The sequence below is a fragment of the Bos javanicus genome, chromosome 13 (genome assembly GCF_032452875.1).
Source record: "Bos javanicus breed banteng chromosome 13, ARS-OSU_banteng_1.0, whole genome shotgun sequence".
In the NCBI taxonomy this organism is placed as follows: Eukaryota; Metazoa; Chordata; class Mammalia; order Artiodactyla; family Bovidae; genus Bos; species Bos javanicus.
Window position 1 is genome coordinate 73426590 of NC_083880.1, and position 19113 is coordinate 73445702.

At 42.0% G+C, this 19113-nt stretch overlaps 1 long non-coding RNA gene across 1 annotated transcript; it reads left to right on the plus strand.

The window, feature by feature from the left end:
• Positions 1–506: 506 nt before the first annotated feature.
• LOC133259773 (uncharacterized) lies at positions 507–19087 on the plus strand. Its single transcript, XR_009740520.1, has 3 exons — positions 507–1030; positions 11843–11907; positions 19000–19087. It is a non-coding gene; the product is annotated as an uncharacterized LOC133259773 (long non-coding RNA).
• The last annotated feature ends 26 nt before the right edge of the window (positions 19088–19113 follow it).

A 19113-nucleotide genomic window follows, 5' to 3' on the forward strand; every position in this document is an offset into this window, starting at 1 on the left:
GTTCACTGTAGAAATCCAAAAATCAACCCAAGAACTGCAGCCTCCATTTCACCAGGAAATGGAAACCTAGACATTTGGCCTCTGGCCTCTGGCCTCAGATCAGGGAAATAAACCCCTAAACTTCCCACTGACCTCCACTTCTGACCTGGCTATGTTCAACCCTGCCAGTGTGACCAACCAACCCTCTTGGCTAAACCTCTGACTCCCTCCTTCCCTTCCTCTAATGTTTCCCATGAATCTGTATCCTTCAAGAAGACAGAAAGACAGATGCCAGGAAATCCCTGCTCTCGAAGCATTTCACCTGTTCATGCCTGAGGTGACCTCCAGTAACACGTAATTCCTTTGGGTGAAGCAATATCCTCTCCCAGCTTTCTATTTCAAGATGTGAGTGAGGAGGCAAGACACATCTATCCTTCCATGTCATTGCTGAATAATTTCTCTAGGGACATAGAAGTTGGGGTAGAGTAGACTGGAGGAGTGAAGACAGCAGGAGGGTGTATGTTCGGTAACGTTGGATGACCTCGTGGCTTTGCTGTTGGCTCAGCTGCCCCACTGCCCTTGTGCAATGGAGTTCTCCAGGAAGAAGTGGGAGGAGCCTGGGGGTGCAATGGGCACCCCACTTGGGAGTCAGGAGACCTGAGTTCTAGCTCTAGGCTCCTCCCAACTTGCTAGATGACTGCAGATAAATCTCTTTCTCTCTCTGAGCCTCAGTTTTGTCTATTCAGTTTGAGGGGAGGTGGGTGAAATTATTCTGGGAGTATAGTAATGAATGTCAGTTCAGCCCTGATATTCTGGTGCTGAAACATCTCTTCTTTGTGTGTGTATGTTGGGCTCTGCTAGAGGGGAGGTGGGGAGCAGACGCTTTGTTGGGGGTGAGAGAACAGAGAGCCCAGTGTCCCTTAGACACCCCCCCAGGAGCCAGGGTTCCCCTCTGATTCTCCAGGGGATGGACTGGACCACGCATCTTGGAGCACAGACAAGAGTGGTGACTAAACTTCTGGCCTGAGAAACATATAATACACCACTGGTGGTAAGAATGGTTTCTGTCTTAGTGTTTTGTCTCTTCCAGATCCTGCACTAAACATGTCGTAAGTATTGTCTTATTTCTCATTAGAACTCCCTCAGATGGGTTATATACACCTCTTTAATTTTGTTAAAAGATTGAAACCATGGGACTTCCCTGACAATCCAATGGGTCAGACTCTGCGCTTCCAGTGCAGAGGGTGTGGCTTTGATCCTCGATCAGGGAACTGAGGTCCTGCAAGGCACACGGCACAGCCAAAAAAACCAAAAAGATTGAAGTCATGAAAGCATCATTAATCACCCAAAGACACAGAGCTAGTAAATGATGATAAGTCCTAGTTTTTCAAAATTTTTTATTGAAGTATAACTGATTTACAATGTTGTGTTCATTTCTTTTGTGCAGCAAAGAGATTCAGTTATCCATATCCACACAGACTCTTTTTCATATGCTTTTCCATTACGATTTACCACAGGATACTGCATATAGTGCCCTGTGCTATACAGGAGGGCCTTGTTGTTTATTCATTCTATATATTATAGTTTGCACCTGCTAATCCCAAACCCCCAATCCATCCCTCCCCGCCCCCACCCCCTTGTAAGCCTAAGTCTGTTCTCTATGTCTGTGAGTCTGTTTCTGTTTCACAGACAAGGTCATTTTGGTCACATTTTAGATTCCACCTATAAGTGATATCATACAGTATTTGTCTTTCTCTTTCTGACTCTCTTCATTGAGTGTGATAATCTCTAGGTTCACCCATGTTGCTACACATGGCATTATTTCATTCTTTTTTATGGCTGAATAGTACTCCATTGGGCGGGTTATGGTGGAAAGATCTGACAGAATGTGGTCCACTGGAGAAGGGAATTGCAAACCACTTCAGTATTCTTGCCTTGAGAAGCCCATGAACAGTATGAAAAGGCAAAATGATAGGATACTGAAAGAGGAGCTCTCCAGGTCAGTAGGTGCCCCATATGCTACTGGAGATCAGTGGAGAAATAACTCCAGAAAGAATGAAGGGATGGAGCCAAAGCAAAAACAATACCCAGCTGTGGATGTGACTGGTGATAGAAGCAAGGTCCGATGCTGTAAAGAGCAATATTGCATAGGAACCTGGAATGTCAGGTCCATGAATCAAGGCAAATTGGAAGTGGTCAACCAGGAGATGGCAAGAGTGAACGTCAACATTCTAGGAATCAGCGAACTCAAATGGACTGGAATGGGTGAATTTAACTCAGATGACCATTACATCTACTACTGCGTACAGGAATCCCTCAGAAGAAATGGAGTAGCCATCATGGTCTGCCCGGGTCCAGCCCCAGCTGATCCAGGGAGTTCGAAGTGGGGACAGCATTGGCGAGGATCAGGATACAATAGCTTCAATCAGATATTAATTAAAGATGTAAAGAGTAATAGAATGAGAATAGCTCAGTAGGAAAATTCAGTGGAGAAAAGAGGCTGAGTAGCTTGGTTTACGCGGGAGACCAATAAAACTTCAGAACAAGAAGCGGCACCACTTACATAGGCCGCAGGCGTCCTTCCGTTCTCCTGAAGGAGAGGAGACACTGAGGCCTCCCTGGTTGGATCTTAGAAGCCCAGGCAAAATTAGTAAGCTTGGTGGGTTCTGTGCTCCAGATGGAGACTCAGCCAGAGTTTAAGAGAGAGCGCGACATGGGGAGACCAGTATTTCGAGAAACTGATCCCAATTCTTTATTTTCCATGGTCTACTTTTATACACTGAGATGTTATGCAAAAGTCATGCGGGGTCAGCAGTCCTGACTTTTATCAAAGTCAGGTGCTTCATACAAATGTATACAGAGGTCTTAGGGGTGTTACATCATCTTCTGGCCAGGGGGGCTGCTGACAATTTATGACCCTCTCCTTGTGACAGTGGTCAGTCAACCAGGACACTTATTTCTCCAGGGGTGATTATTCTTAAAACAGACGCCACCCAAATAAAGTTACATTCCTATAGGGTGAGGGTGTAGTGGGTTTTAATTAAGGAAAGAATTTACTTAGCCTAAGGTCTAAAGGTTAATACTTATTTCTTCTATATATTCATTAATGTGTGTAAGAGCAGGGGATGTGGAGACTTAGCAGTAAACATTGGCTCAACAAATGAAAAACCCTCCACCGATACAATTTCTAATCAGCCCACTATACTTATACTAATAATTTTCTAACTTTTCTAAGGAACCTGTTTTTAGACCGTTTAAAGCATCTTGTGCCTCTCACGGTTGGGAGGCTGTGAGCAATCACATGTGGCCGGACAAGCCTGTCAGGCAGGCTAGAGAACCTTCAGAGGAGTTTGTAGGTTAAAACAGGAGTCATGCCCAGGAGTTTTTATTAACTGGAGCTCTAAGTTAACTCCTTCTCCAAAAGAGGTGGTGAGGGACAGCCCCCCATAAGGTCAGAGGTGTAGGTGAGAGCACAAAGTAGTAAAGTAGGCAGGCTCTGGTTATGGGGGTAGATGCTCGAGGATTTCCAGGGGGACTCCTGAGGCTCAATCCCGCCTTTGCGTATGTTGAGCCTTCTTCCTCATGACCTTTGTCACAGGCAGAGTGCCTCACGCCGGCTCCCCGCATCTCCCCCTTTTTTATTTCTTAAAACAGCCAGATGCAGCTCAGTTGCGAGCTTCCAAATGCTCTGCCAAAGAATCCTGACAACACAAGGAAGAATGATTATGAGAAGTACGATTAGAGCACCAACGACAGCATAACTAGGGATATTACACAGAATATTTTTTCCAGAAATGAAGTTAGAGAAGGTGTGAAAAAAGTCATTAGCTGCTCCAGCAGCCATAAAATCCAGTCGAGAGTGTTCCAAGGTCTGTATTTGATTATGAAGTTTCCCCAAGTCCAGGTCAATATCAGAACTATTCCAAACACCTGAGATATGATTTTTAATCTTTTGACGTTCATAATCTGTCTCGTTTACCTTCAAAGATGTCACGCATATCCACCTGTAATCAGCGTGGCATGTCAAAGCCATCTTCACCTTTAAAGCCTGTAACTCAGTCCCAATATGCATTATTGCCTCTTCTAAAGCGTCTACTCTCATCTCTAATTTCCTATCTCTAGTTTCCTGAGTTGCTAGAGTTAAAGAAACATTTTTAGACATGGTATCAACATATTGGGCAGTATGCACTTGTTGAGTCAATGATATTGCTGCCGCAGTAACAGAACTAATTGCTGCTATTAAAGCTGATATTCCTAAAATAAGTAAGCCCACAAACCGTCGCGATCACATTAAATCCTGTAGTTGTTGTAACACGGCGAGACCATAATTGTCATACCAATGGGAGGTCACCGTCACGGGTATCATGAGATAGGGTGGGCGTCGCAACACCACAAAAGAGCAGACATTATATTGAGCGGTCAAACAGGATGAAAGCATACATTGTTCACAAGTTACCACGTTAGGTCCACCTGAATAAGTCATGCGTACATTGAGTTTCTTGGAGTCATTAGTAAAAAGAAAAACATAAGGCGAGGGTAGACAAGCTAAAACAGAATAAGTAGAATTATTTTCTGGTTGGAGTTCGCGCTGCAGCAGCCCTGTCAGTCTCGCCGGGATCTCCATGTTTATCTTGCCTCCCCTGCCGGCGGGCGGGCGCCGCCCCTGCTCCCTCGATGAACCGGCCTCGGGCTCAGTGGCGGCCAAGCAAGCACAGACAGACGCTGGCGGGGCTACTGGCTGCGAGCGCTGTGCGCTGGGCTCCGCAGCCAGGCTGGTCCTGCCTGCGGCTCCAGACGCGGGGCTGTTCCGTGCAGCGGCAGCGGCGGCAGGGGCAGAGGAGTGCCCCTCCTCCTTTGTGATCGAAGCAATGGGGGAACCGGATGTCTAGGGGACTGCAACCTGGTGGATCAGCCTGTCCGGGATCTAAATTGGAGAATCTGCGTCCTGTGGAAAAATACAAGCATGTCCTCCACCGCTGGTTAACAACGGGTTGGGACCTTTCCATTGTCTGGAAAGGAGGTCCTTCTATTTGACTAATGGCTTTGCATTCAATTGCTCCAGGCACCAATGGCGAAGCATTGCAGTAGTTCCGGCCGAATCGGCACTTAAAATATTTATTACAAAAAGAGCATGTTGCAAGATTTGATGGGGAGAGCTATACTTAAACTCCCCTTCTTTTAATTTTTGAATTTGAAGCTTTAATGTTTGATGTGCTCTTTCCACAATGGCTTGTCCCTGGGGATTATAAGGGATGCCTGTATGGTGTTTAATTTGAAACTGTAAACAAAATTCCTGAAAAGACTTAGAAGTATAAGCAGGGGCATTATCAGTTTTCAAAGCCTTTGGCAGACCTAGATATGAAAAACAAGTAAAGAGATGTTGTATAACATCTTTAACTACCTTTCCGGTACGAGCAGTTGCAATAATGACATGAGAAAAGGTATCTACAGTTACATGAACAAAGGAAAGTTTTCCAAATGAAGAGATATGAGTTACATCCATTTGCCAGAGTATGTTAGGTTTGAGACCACGAGGGTTAACTCCCATAGGTAGACTATTATAAACAGTGGGGCAGTGTAAGCAAGAGTGAACAATCTCCCTAGCAGTTTCTCTGGGAATTTGGAATTGATATCTTAAAGCAGTAGCATTTTGATGATGAAGTAAGTGAAAGGCTCTGGCTTCCTCAATCACCGTAGCCACTGTATTTCTGGTTAACAAGTCAGCCAAGTCATTAAAGGCATTTAAAGGGCCGGGCAATCCGGAATGAGCCCGAATGTGTCCAATGAAAAATATTTTATTTCTTTTCCAAATTTGTTGCTGTAAATTACTTAACAAATGAAATATGGTAGTTTTATTTTCAGGCAAAACTGCAGTTTCAATGTGTGGAAACAACCTGACAATATACTGAGAATCAGAATAAAGGTTAAATTCTTCATCTGCAAACATAGCAAAAGTCCCTATGAGTCCGAAATGCAGTACTTGGATGCAATCTCATGATCTCTGTTCATTTCCAAGGCAAACCATTCAATATCACAGTAGTCCAAGTCTATGCCCCAACCGGTAACCCTGAACGCTGAAGAAGCTGAAGTTGAACGGTTCTATGAAGACCTATAAGACCTTTTAGAACTAACACCCAAAAAAGATGTCCTTTTCATTATAGGGGACTGGCATGCAAGAGTAGGAAGTCAAGAAACACCTGGAGTAACAGGCAAATTTGGCCTTGGAATATGCAATGAAGCAGGGCAAAGACTAATAGAGTTTTGCCAAGAAATTGCACTGGTCATAGCAAACACCCTCTTCCGACAACACAAGAGAAGACTCTACACATGGACATCACCAGATGGTCAACACCAAAATCAGATTGATTATATTCTTTGCTGCCAAAGATGGACAAGCTCTGTACAGTCAACAAAAACAAGACCAGGAGCTGACTGTGGCTCAGATCATGAACTCCTTATTACCAAATTCAGACTTACATTGAAGAAAGTAGGGAAAACCACTAACCATTCAGGTATGACCTAAATCAAATCCCTTATGATTATACAGTGGAAGTGAGAAATAGATTTAAGGGCCTACATCTGATAGATAGAGTGCCTGATGAACTATGGAATGAGGTTCATGACATTGTACAGGAGACAGGAATCAAGACCATTCCCATGGAAAAGAAATGCAAAAAAGCAAAATGGCTGTCTGGGGAGCTCTTTGAAAATAGCTGTGAAAAGAAGAGAAGTGAAAAACAAAGGAGAAAAGGAAAGATATAAGCATCTGAATGCAGAGTTCCAAAGAATAGCAAGAAGAGATAAGAAAGCCTTCCTCAGCGATCAAGGCAAAGAAATAGAGGAAAACAACATAATGGGAAAGACTAGAGATCTCTTCAAGAAAATTAGAGATACCAAGGGAACATTTCATGCAAAGATGGGCTTGATAAAGGACAGAAATGGTATGGACCTAACAGAAGCAGAAGATATTAAGAAGAGGTGGCAAGAATACACAGAAGAACTGTACAAAAAAGATCTTCACGACCCAGATAATCACGATGGTGTGATCACTGACCTAGAGCCAGACATCCTGGAATGTGAAGTCAAGTGGGCCTTAGAAAGCATCACTATGAACAAAGCTAGTGGAGGTGATGGAATTCCAGTTGAGCTATTTCAAATCCTGAAAGATGATGCTGTGAAAGTACTGCACTCAATATGCCAGCAAATTTGGAAAACTCAGCAGTGGCCACAGGACTGGAAAAGGTCAGTTTTCATTCCAGTCCCAAAGAAAGGCAATGCCAAAGAATGCTCAAACTACCGCACAATTGCACTCATCTCACATGCTAGTAAAGTAATGCTCAAAATTCTCCAAGCCAGGCTTCAGCAATACATGAACCGTGAACTTCCAGGAGTTCAAGCTGGTTTTAGAAAAGGCAGAGGAACCAGAGATCAAATTGCCAACATCCGCTGAATCATGGAAAAAGCAAGAGAGTTCCAGAAAAACATCTATTTCTGCTTTATTGATTATGCCAAAGCCTTTGACTCTGTGGATCACAATAAACTGTGGAAAATTCTTCAAAAGATGGGAATACCAGACCACCTGACCTGCCTCTTGAGAAATCTGTATGCAGGTCAGGAAGCAACAGTTAGAACTGGACATGGAACAACAGCCTGGTTCCAAACAGGAAAAGGAGTACGTCAAGGCTGTATATGGTCTATGGTCACCCTGCTTATTTAACTTCTATGCAGAGTGCATCATGAAAAACGCTGGGCTGAACGAAGTACAAGCTGGAATCAAGATTGCCGGGAGATTATCAATAACCTCAGATATGCAGATGACACCACCCTTATGGCAGAAAGTGAACAAGAACTAAAGAGCCCCTTGATGAAAGTGAAAGAGGAGAGTGAAGAAGTTGGCTGAAAGCTCAACATTCAGAAAAAGAAGATCATGGCATCCAGTCCCATTATGGCAAATAGATGGGGAAACAGTGGAAAGAGTGGCTGACTTCATGTTTTGGGGCTCCAAGATCACTGCAGGTGGTGACTGCAGCCATGAAATTAAAGACGCTTACTCCTTGGAAGGAAAGTTATGACCAAACTAGAGAGCATATTAAAAAGCAGACATTACTTTCCAACAAAGGTCCATCTAGTCAAAGCTAGTTTTCCAGTGGTCATGCATGGATGTAAGAGTTGGACAGTAAAGAAAGCTGAGTGCTGAAGAATTGATGCTTTTGAACTGTGATGTTGGAGAAGACTCTTGAGAGTCCCTTGGACTGCAAGGAGATCCAACCAGTCCATCCTAAAGGAAATCAGTCCTGAGTGTTCATCGGAAGGACTGATGTTGAAGCTGAAACTCCAATACTTTTGCCACCTGATACAAAGAACTGACTCATTTGAAAAGAGCCTGATGCTGGGAAAGAATGAGGACAGGAGGAGAAGGGGATGACAGAGGATGAGATGGTTGGATGGCATCACCGACTCAATCAACATGAGTTTGGGCAAAATCCGGGAGTTGGTGATAGACAGGGAGGCCTGGCATGCTGCAGTCCTTGGGGTTGCAAAGAGTCGGACGTGACTGAGCGACTGAACTGAACTGAACTGAGAGGACACTGCTCATGCCACTAAATTATTCTAACATATCAGAGACTCAGGGTGTTTTGCCTTATCATTTATTTCTCAAAAGAGACCACAGGAAGGAGGTTACTATGTCATCCAGGCAGATGGAGTGCCTGCCAGTGGAGCTGAATCTCAGACTCCAACAGGAGAGATGCTTAAAGAGCAGGGACCTCCCAGTAAACTGTTGCAGAACACTTTCTGATATTCCTGGGACATAATGAGGTGAGATGGCAGGGCTAGCAGAGCTGAGGGTCAGTGGTCTGGTTTGGAGCCTGCAGGGAAAGTGGGTGTGCCCAGTAGGGAGCTACCTGCAGGTGTGGGGGAAATGTGCAAGACCCAGTGTGGAGACTTCATTTTCCTCCACAGTCTGTTACTGGCTGCTGGGCATTAGATAAAATAGCAACGTCTTCCAGTTTTGACCACGTGACCACATATAGGAGAGGAACCCCGTCGTCCCACCCTCCCAAGCTCTTGGTTGTGTCTCGAACCCTTGTAATTGTCCAAGCCACCTTCTTTGTTCTTCGTGGCTTGAGGGTACGCCAAGACCCTCTCCAATGTGAGTATTTTCTTGCTTGCCCAATATGTAGCACTGGCTCAACTCATTACTGGATTTCCTTCAATGGCTTTGTGTTGTAGCTGTCAACTTTGTGTGACCAGGGGTGGAGGTGAGTTGAGGAGCCTCCTGTGTCTCAGTCATGGACCAGAACTTCCTGTTTTCAGTTCTTTTACATATACATCTGGGAGTGGAATTGCTGAATCATCTGGTAATTCTATGCTGACCTTTCGGAGGAACTGTCAGGCTGTTTTCCATAGAGTTCGCACCATTTTACCTTCTCCCCAGCAATGTACAAGGGTTCCAATTTCTTCACCTCCTGGCCGATGCTTGTCATTTTCCATTATTTTTTTTTTTCTTATAGTCACACTATTGGGCATGAAGTGGTATCTTGTGATTTTGATATGCATCTGCCTAATGACTAATGTCATTGGCAATGGCACCCCACTTGCCTGGAAGATCCCATGGATGGAGGAGCCTGGTGGGTTGCAGTCCATGGGGTGGCTGAGGATCGGACACGACTGAGTGACTTCACTTTCACTTTTCACTTTCATGCATTGGAGAAGGAAATGGCAACCCACTCCAGTGTTCTTGCCTGGAGAATCCCAGGGATGGGGGAGCCTGGTGGGCTGCCGTCTATGGGGTCGCACAGAGTCGGACACAACTGAAGTGACTTAGCAGCAATCACTAATGACTGGAGAAGGAAATGGCAACCCACTCCAGTATTCTTGCCTGGAAAATCCCATGGATGGAGGAGCCTGGCAGGCTACAGTCCGTGGAGTTGCAAAGAGTCGGACACGACTGAGCAACTTCACAATTCACAATGACTAATGACGGAGAAGGCAATAGCACCCCACTCCAGTACTCTTGCCTGGAAAATCCCATGGACTGAGGAGCCTGGAAGGCTGTAGTCCATGGGGTCGCTAAGAGTCGGATACGAATGAAGTGACTTAGCAGCAGCAATGACTAGTGATGTTGAGCATCTTTTCCTGGTCCTCACTGGCCACTTGTGTATCTTCAGAGAAATGTCTAAGATCTTTGACCATTTTTAAATTGGGCTGTTCATCTTTTTAATGTGGAGTTGTGAGAGATCTTTGTATAGTCTGGGTCATAGGCCCTTATCAGAGACCTGGTTTGTTTCTTCTTCTCAGCAGGATCTTCTCACTATCCTGCTAGGATCCTTTGATGCACAAGTTTTTAATTTTGTTGAAGCTTATGTGTTTTAAATATCCTTTGACTTGAAGCTATAATATATAAAGCAGTCAGTGGACTTACTCTTTGAGCTACCTCTATCCCTCATCCTCCTATCTGACAGAAGTTTTGGTATTTGTACTTTATTACAATAGGTCACATTTACATACTATTTATTACTCCTTCATCAGACTTAATTCCACAATGAAAATGTTCAGTACTCAATGTTAATATGTTGCTAATTCCCACAAATGTTTTTTGATTGAATAAATCTTGTCTCTTGGAAACTCCCCAGGAAAGTTATCAGAAACAATATTTCTTGAGTTCTTGCACATTTACAAATATATTTAGGTCAAGGACAAATTAGTTGTACAAAAATCCTCAGTGCATATTTTCTTCCATAGAGTATTTAAGTTTTGCTTCACTATTTTTGGCACTGAGTATTGCTATCTTACAACCTGATTTTTTAAGGTTTTGTTTCTTTTTTAGTTGGAGGGGGAGTGTTGGCCTCCTGAAGGCTTTTATTTTTATCTTGAAAGACCACAATATTTACTTGCATTCATCTTATGTTTACTATAATGTGAACTTTTAATATGTAGACTCAAATCTTTTATTTCAGAAATATTTTCCTCAATTATTGTTTTAAATAATTCTTCTGTTTTGTTGACTTGGTTTTCTTCCTGGTAGGACTTGATTTTCATGTCTGGTGGATCTTCATTGACTTTTTAATATTTAAAACTGTGTTTTTAAGCTAATTCTTTATTTTTATTTTATGTCATATGCTTTTCTTATGGTTCCCTTTTTCTTCCTTACTTTACTTAGTCCTTATTTATGAAATATTTTTCTCCTTTTCTTCAATTTCTCTTCTCTCCATCAGATTCTATTTCATATCTTCCTGTTACCTTGCTATCTCTTCTTTGAGTTTCTATATTTTTGTTTTATGATGGTTCCTCATACTTTTGGGCTTCTCTGGTGGATCAGACAGTAAAGAATCTGCCTTTAGTGTGGAAGACCCTGGTTGAATCCCTCGGTTGGGAAGATCCCCTGGAGAAGGAAACAGCTACCTACTCTAGTATTTTTGCCTGGAGAATTCCATGGGCAGAGAAGCCTCAGTTCAGTTACAAATTCATGGGGTAGTGGAGTCGGACATGGCTGAGCGACTTTCACTTCTCCTCATACCTTTAATTTGCTTCACTAGTTTAAAAATCTATTTTAGATTATAATTTTTTCTCAGCTTTGTGGTGATATTTTACTGGGGATTTTAAAACTCCTCTTTCAAATGCTTTCAAGGTTTGCTTCTCATTTCTGTTTTTTTTTTTTTTTTTTTTTAAGGAATCTCTTTATACAGCTTATATGATTTCCAAATTTCTTTCTTATTTTAAAATCAGAGTTAGGGACTATCTTTTGAAAGGAGAATCTTATCTGAGTGGGGAGGGTTGGAAGTAATAGGTTTCTTAATTTAGCTCAAGGGCTCCCTCCTCCATTGCAGTTTTCCTAATACACAGGTGGACTTCTCTTTCTTAGGTACTAAAGAGGAGGGCTCCCACCATCAGCCTGGCCACTATATGATATTACTCCAGCACTGCAAGGTAATGACCGCTCTCATAAATACCCTGTATTCTTCTCTATTTATTTTATTCATATCTCCCAGCTCTTGTGTCCTGCCTTGCTTATTCTCAGACCCACTCACTTCAGCTCCCACTCAAGGTGGGCACTTTGCTTTCTGAGAGGTGAATATTTTCTAATTGGAAATGTAAGTATGGGAGGGAGTTGGGGTATGGCAAGTACTGTGCAGTGTCTCCATCTGCATGCATTTCAGCTGCTCCCAGACTGCCTTCCTACAGTGGTTATAAATCAAATACCTATCTTTTCCCAGACTCTTTCATATCCAGGATTTCACGGGTGATTCGGGTTCTTACAATGAGATGTGCTCATACAATAGCTGAAATTCTTTTTCTGCTTGAACTACCTAGATGTTTCTTTTGACTGCCTCTGATTCACACACTGTTTTACTTCTACATTATGACATATTTTAAACATCCCTTTGTAACACTTATAATGATTATATGTGTATATAATCATTTCTTTAGATGCAACTCTCAATTACCCTATTTTCTCCACTCACGTGATTACTTGAGTGCTTTATTCTAACCTGTAATGAATTTGGGTGGCTCAGTGGTGAAGAATCTGCCTGCCAATGCAGGAGATGTGAGTTTGATCCCTAAGTCAGGAAGATCCCCTGGAGAAGGAAATGGCAACCCTCCCCAGTATTCTTGCCTGAGAAATCCCATGGACTGAGGAGCCTGGGGGGCTACAGTCCATGTGGTTGCAAAAGAGTTGGACACGACTTAGCAACTAACAACAAATTATGAATTTTAATTTTCTTTATTCGATGTGTTTGGATCATAAGAGTAGTGATTTTTGTTGTGATGAAATGAAATTCTTATTTCCAGGCAGGATAGGAAAAAATTAAACACAAAATTCTCTCTTGCATCCATTTGGGCCTCTTCCCTCCCTCCCTAATGTGTAGTGTGCGCTTGCATTACATATTAAACAAACTTCCTCAAAGACAGGAGTGTCTGCTTGACCTTAAAGATAACATTTCTTCCTTTCTTCTGACATTAGCAATATAATTTCTTAAAAGGATAGCACTCTTCCCCCACTCTGTGGGGGATCACGGACTTCCTGCTCTCTTTATGCCTGCTTACCGGCACGATGCGTCCTTGGTAAACTTTGTATAAAATATCACTGTGTCATTTTGATGTGTGATCCTTTGTCTCAAAAACGTGTATGCCTGTGCCTTCAACTTGCACCTGGCGGAGCAGTTTCTCAGAGCTTTCTGAGAGTCTCTCTTCCGGGTTATAACCCTCAGTCGGGTTCAAATAAAATTCCCTTTCTTCTTAATTGTTAACTGAACTTTCATCGACAGCTGTAACAAGAAAAAAATTAGAAACTGATATGGATAAAGGCAGAGCTACTCGTGCTTGTCCTCTTTCCCGTCCCAACATCATCATGTAACCAGTATTCACAGCAGTGGCTATTCCTTCAAACACTTTTCCTTTTTCACACACAAGTATTTTCATATACAGGAGTTCTATGTTCAACTGGAATATTATCAAAACCAATATAGTATTCTCCAACTTTTTTTTCTGTTGGTAAGGTTGCATGGACATCACTGGAAGTCAGTAAACAGAGACCTAGAGATAATCATTTTTTGGTAATATATTTATAAATGTAACAGGATCCCATCAGACATGATGAGTTTTTTGGTAAAGCAATATTTATTTATTTATGTTTCTTCTCTTTCCTTCTATCCTGCCTTCTTAACCTGTATCCTCCTTCAACCACTTCAGTCCAGTTCAGTTCAGTCACTCACTCATGTCCGACTCTCTGCAACCCCATGAATCGCAGCACGCCAGGCCTCCCTGTCCATCACCATCTCCCAGAGTTCACTCAAACTCATGTCCATCAAGTCGGTGATGCCATCCAGCCATCTCATCCTCTGTCATCCCCTTTTCCTCCTTCCCCCAGTCCCTCCCAGCATCAGAGTCTTTTCCAATGAGTCAACTCTTCGCATGAGGTGGCCAAAATACTGGAGTTTCAGCTTTAGCATCATTCCTTCCAAAGAACACCAGGACTGATCTCCTTTAGAATGGGCTGGTTGGATCTTCAACCACTTAGGGAATGTATATTAATATTATGATGTGCAGCCTTCTTAATATGACAGTAGCGATATTTGTTTGCTATAACCAAGTTAGAAACATACTCTCATTATGTGCAAGTCATCTCTCTGGTGACTCTCTATTTTTTTTCATTTGCATATCTGTCTATGGTTGTTGTAATACTACTTTATCATAATTATTACAGCTTTAAAATAAAACTTGATATCTCCTACATCAAGTCTTATCAAATTATTCTTCTTCAAGAGTATTTTGGCTATCGTGCCTTTTGCATTTTTTGTATGCATTTCAGAATTGCATTGCCAAGTTTCTCTTGGTTTACTTTTGCAAAAACTTTTCTGGGGGTTTGATTGCATTGAGACTGAAAATCGATTTGAAGAGAATTGGCATAGTTATCATATTGAGTCTTCCAATCCATGAACATCGTATACATTTCTGATTTGGGGGTGTTAAAAAATGTCTGTCACTAAAGTTTTTATAATTTTCTTTGTAGCGTTTCTGCAGAAAACCTATTATGTGTATTTATAAGCTCTTCATGTTTTATATGATTATACAAATTATTGATAGCATATTAAAAAGCAGAGATATTACTTTGCCAACAAAGGTCCGTCTAGTCAAGGCTATGGTTTTTCCAGTGGTCATGTATGGATGTGAGAGTTGGACTGTGAAGAAAGCTTTGGAATGTCGAAGAATCGATGCTTTTGAACTGTGGTATTGGAGAAGACTCTTGAGAGTCCCTTAGACTGCAAGGAGATCCAACCAGTCCATTCTAAAGGAGACCACTCCCAGGTGTCCATTGGAAGGACTGATGCTGAGGCTGAAACTCCAATACTTTGGCCACCTCATGTGAAGAGTTGACTCATTGGAAAAGACTCTGATGCTGGGAGGGATTGGGGGCAGGATGAAAAGGGGACGACTGAGGATGAGATGGCTGGATGGCATCACCGACTTGATGCACATGAGTTTGGGTGAACTCTGGGAGATGGTGATGGACAGGGAGGCCTGGCGTGCTGCGATTCATGGGGTCGCAGAGTCGGACACGACCGAGTGATTGAACTGAACTGAACTGAAAAGTTATTGAAATTTCATTTGCTGATTTGTGTTGTTGATTTATGTAGTACCATTGAGTTTTGTATATTTCCTTTGTATGCATCTATTGTGATAAATTCTCATTGATTCTAACAATTATCTGTAGATCTGTTTGAAATTTTATGAACATAGTTGATTTTTGTGTTCATGAATCTATGTTCTGTGAATAAGATTTACTTAAAATCTTCCTTTTTCATAGAATCCTTGTTGATAATTTTATTTTTAAACAGCTTTATTGACATATAATTGACATGAGTCCTTATTAAGCTCTGCTATCAAGATTATGTTTACTTCATATGACATGCTGGGAATTGTTTATTTTCTGTTTATGTCATATTAGAATTAATTATTCCTTGTTTCTTATTTTCTAATTATGTCATATTAGAATTATTTGTTCCTTGTTTGCCTTATAGAATATGCTTACGAAGAGGTCTTATCATGGAGCTTTTCTTTGGTCAAATATTGTTGACCATTGTTTCCATCTTTGCAATGGTTTTCTACTTTTTCTTGTGTCAGTTACAGTTTAGAAAGTTACTTTTTCTATGATCCTTTTGTAGCATTTAGTTTTTTTTGTCACGTGAATTGAAAAAATTAATGAAACAATTTCACCAGTTTAAGGATATCATGAAGCAGAAATGCATAAGTCCAGAGCAGAAAGAATCGAACAACAGCAGGCATTATCTAGAGAACAGGAGAAAAGAGTGCCACCCTGAGCTATTTTGAGCAGGTCTAAGAATGAGTTAAAATTTTTACTTACAAACCATATCACAGATAAAGACCTTTCTCTATAATATGTAAGGAGTGCTAGAAATTGACAAGAAAAAAGCTAAAGAATATATAGGAAATGAGCAAAAGAAATAATGTTTTCAGATAAAGAAATATAAGTAATGTTTAAGATATGAAAAATGCTTGAAATAATTCATGATGGAGAAATGCTAAAGTCTCTCACTGTTTCCATTGTTGCCGCGTCTACTTGCCATGAAGTGATGGGACCGGATGCCATAATCTTAGTTTCTTGACTCTTGAATTTTAAGCCAGCTTTTTCACTCTCCTCTTTCACTTTCATCAAGAGGCTCTTTAGTTCCTCTTTACTTTCTGCCATAAGGGAGGTGTCATCTACGTATGTGAGGTTGTTGATATTTCTCCTGTCAATCTTGATTCCAGCTTGTGCTTCATCCAGCCCAGCATTTCACATGATGTGCTCTGCATATAAGTTAAATAATCAGGGTGACAATATACAGCCTTGAAGTACTCCTTTATTTTCTTGAGCTCTAAAATCACTTCAGATGGTGACTGCAGCCATGAAATTAAAAGACACTTGCTCCTGGGAAGAAAAGCTTTCACCAACCTAGACAGCGTACTAAAAAGCAGAGACATTCCTTTGCTGACAAAAGTCTGTCTAGTCAAAGCTATGGTTTTTCCAGTAGTCATGTATGGATATGCGAGCTGGACTATAAAGAAAGCTGAGCACCGAAGAATTGATGCTTTTGAACTGTGGTGCTGGAGAAGACTCTTGGAGAAGACTTCTTGGACTGCAAGGAGATCAAACTAGTCAATCCGAAAGGAAATCAGTCCTGAATATTCATTGTAAAGATTGATGCTGAAGCTGAATCTCCAATACTTTGGCTACCTGATGCAAAGAACTGACTCATTGGAAAAAACCCTAATTCTGGGAAGGATTGAAGGCAGGAGGAGAAGGGGATAATGGAGGATGAGATGGTTGGATGGCATCACTGACTCAATGGACATGAGTTTGAGCAAGCTCCGGGAGTTGGTGAAGGACAGGGAAGCCTGGCGTGCTGCAGGCCATGGGGTTGCCAAGAGTAGGACATGACTGAGTGACTGAACTAAACTGAACTGAGGAAGATGCTAACTAAAACCTTCAGCAGTGCGTCACTTCTCACTCATCAGATTGGTAAAAATCCAAAAGATTTTGCTCATGTTTAATTTTACTAGCTATGCCAAATGTATTTTCAAACAGGTTGCATGAATATACAGTCTTACTAGTAACGTGTGACAGATTCTTCTCTCTACAAACAATGAGGAAAATGTAGACAACCCAGCGAGAAATGAGCCAGATGCTTGAGTTAACAGAAAACTAGAAAATCCAAGAAAGTGGTTACCTGTGTGGAAGATGGACAGGTAAGAAACTGGCGAGGAATAAATGTTGATATGGCATATATACAAGAAACACTCTCTTTTTGTTCTTGGTACATGAGTGCAGGCTGCCATTTTAATGTTTTAATTCTTTAAGGAGTATCAGTTCTACACACTTTTTTGTTTGCATAATTTATTTTGTGAGGAGCTTGTTCTTTTTTTAAGTAGCCTGCCAACTCCAACATCTTGTATTTGTTATAGCTCCTTAATGTTTCAGCAGCACTGGTGGACACGATGAGGTCTGAGTCCCAAGAAACAAAGGATGGAGATTTAAACTGTTTGACTATAAAATATTTAGTTTGCTTTCCTCCCTGTCTCAAGGCTATGGTTTTTCCTGTGGTCATGTATGCATGTGAGAGTTGGACTGTGAAGAAGGCTGAGCACCAAAGAATTGATGCCTTTGAACTGTGGTGTTGGAGAAGACTCTTGAGAGTCCCTTGCACTGCAAGGAGATCCAACCAGTCCATTCTGAAGGAGATCAGCCCTGGGATTTCTTTGGAAGGAATGATACTAAAGCTGAAACTCCAGTATTTTGGCCACCTCATTCGAAGAGTTGATTCATTGGAAAAGACCCTGATGCTGGGAGGAATCGGGGGCAGGAGGAGAAGGGGACGACAGTGGATGAGATGGCTGGATGGCATCACTGACTCGATGGACGTGAGTCTGAGTGAACTCCGGGAGCTGGTGATGGACAGGGAGGCCTGGCGTGCTGCGATTCATGGGGTCGCAAAGAGTCAGACACGATTGAGCGACTGATCTGATCTGATCTGTCTCACTCAGAATTCAACTGTTATTTCCACACTTCAGTTTCTCTCCCGGACAATACCTAATATCTGGGTATTCATTTTTTTTACTCTGAACTTTGACAACAGTGACAAATACCAACTCAGACTAGCTTAGGCAGTTTATTGGGTCATAACCGAACTATGGGAAAGGTGTGAGAAGAACTGCTCTCAAGATAAGGGGAATGAAGGGCTGACTGGTCCCTTCTGAAGCCTCTTTTACCATCATTTTTCTGCTTTTCTAATTGAATTAGATTTATTTTTCTCAATATGTTCCCTTCTCCCAGACTGAAACCATAGCTTCAGGAGTTTCCAGGCTCATCTCTCCTACCTTTACCAAAAGGAGGGACTTCCCCTTAGTGTCCATTTAAATGAAGGATGTCAATAGACCACACACACACACACACACACACACACACACCCTGATCTGTGACTGGGTGTCAGGCTTTCATGATCAAAAATTCCCATTAGATTCCTAAGTTGATGGTACAAAGAACCAGGAGTTCCTCGCAAGAAACAGGGGCCTGTTCTAAAAAGGTGAAAGTCTTGTTGGATGTATGCACTGTAGATATCCACCTTATAGATGATTTCTACTTTCTTCCTTTTATTTTACAGGTGTTCCCTCTCTTCTTACTGAGATTTCAAGAGCGTCACACCACTATGTGACTATGAAAACAGGACCCGGGCCCTACCACTGACTTGTTGAATGAATGTGGGTGATTCCGCTCTCTCCTTTGGGCTTCATACTCTTTAAGTATAAAGAATTTGGTTATGATGGTGCCTACAGACCAGCCAGCCTTACTTCTTTGTGAGAATGTGAGATAGCTCTTGGTGCTATTAGAAATGATGTAACAACCGCCATTTCTCCCTGTGGATAATCCCTGGGGGAGGGCCCAAGGTCCCTCTCATGATAGGGGAGGATATTTCCTGGCAGAACTAAGAAAAAGTAAGTCTTATCGCTTTGATACCACAGACCCACCCTTGGCACCAGGCCAACCTGGAGCTGCATAAAACTAGGCTTAGCTTCAGCTCTCAGCTATATGCCTTCCTGACAACATGAAGACTACAAGCTTCTTGGTCCAGGTGG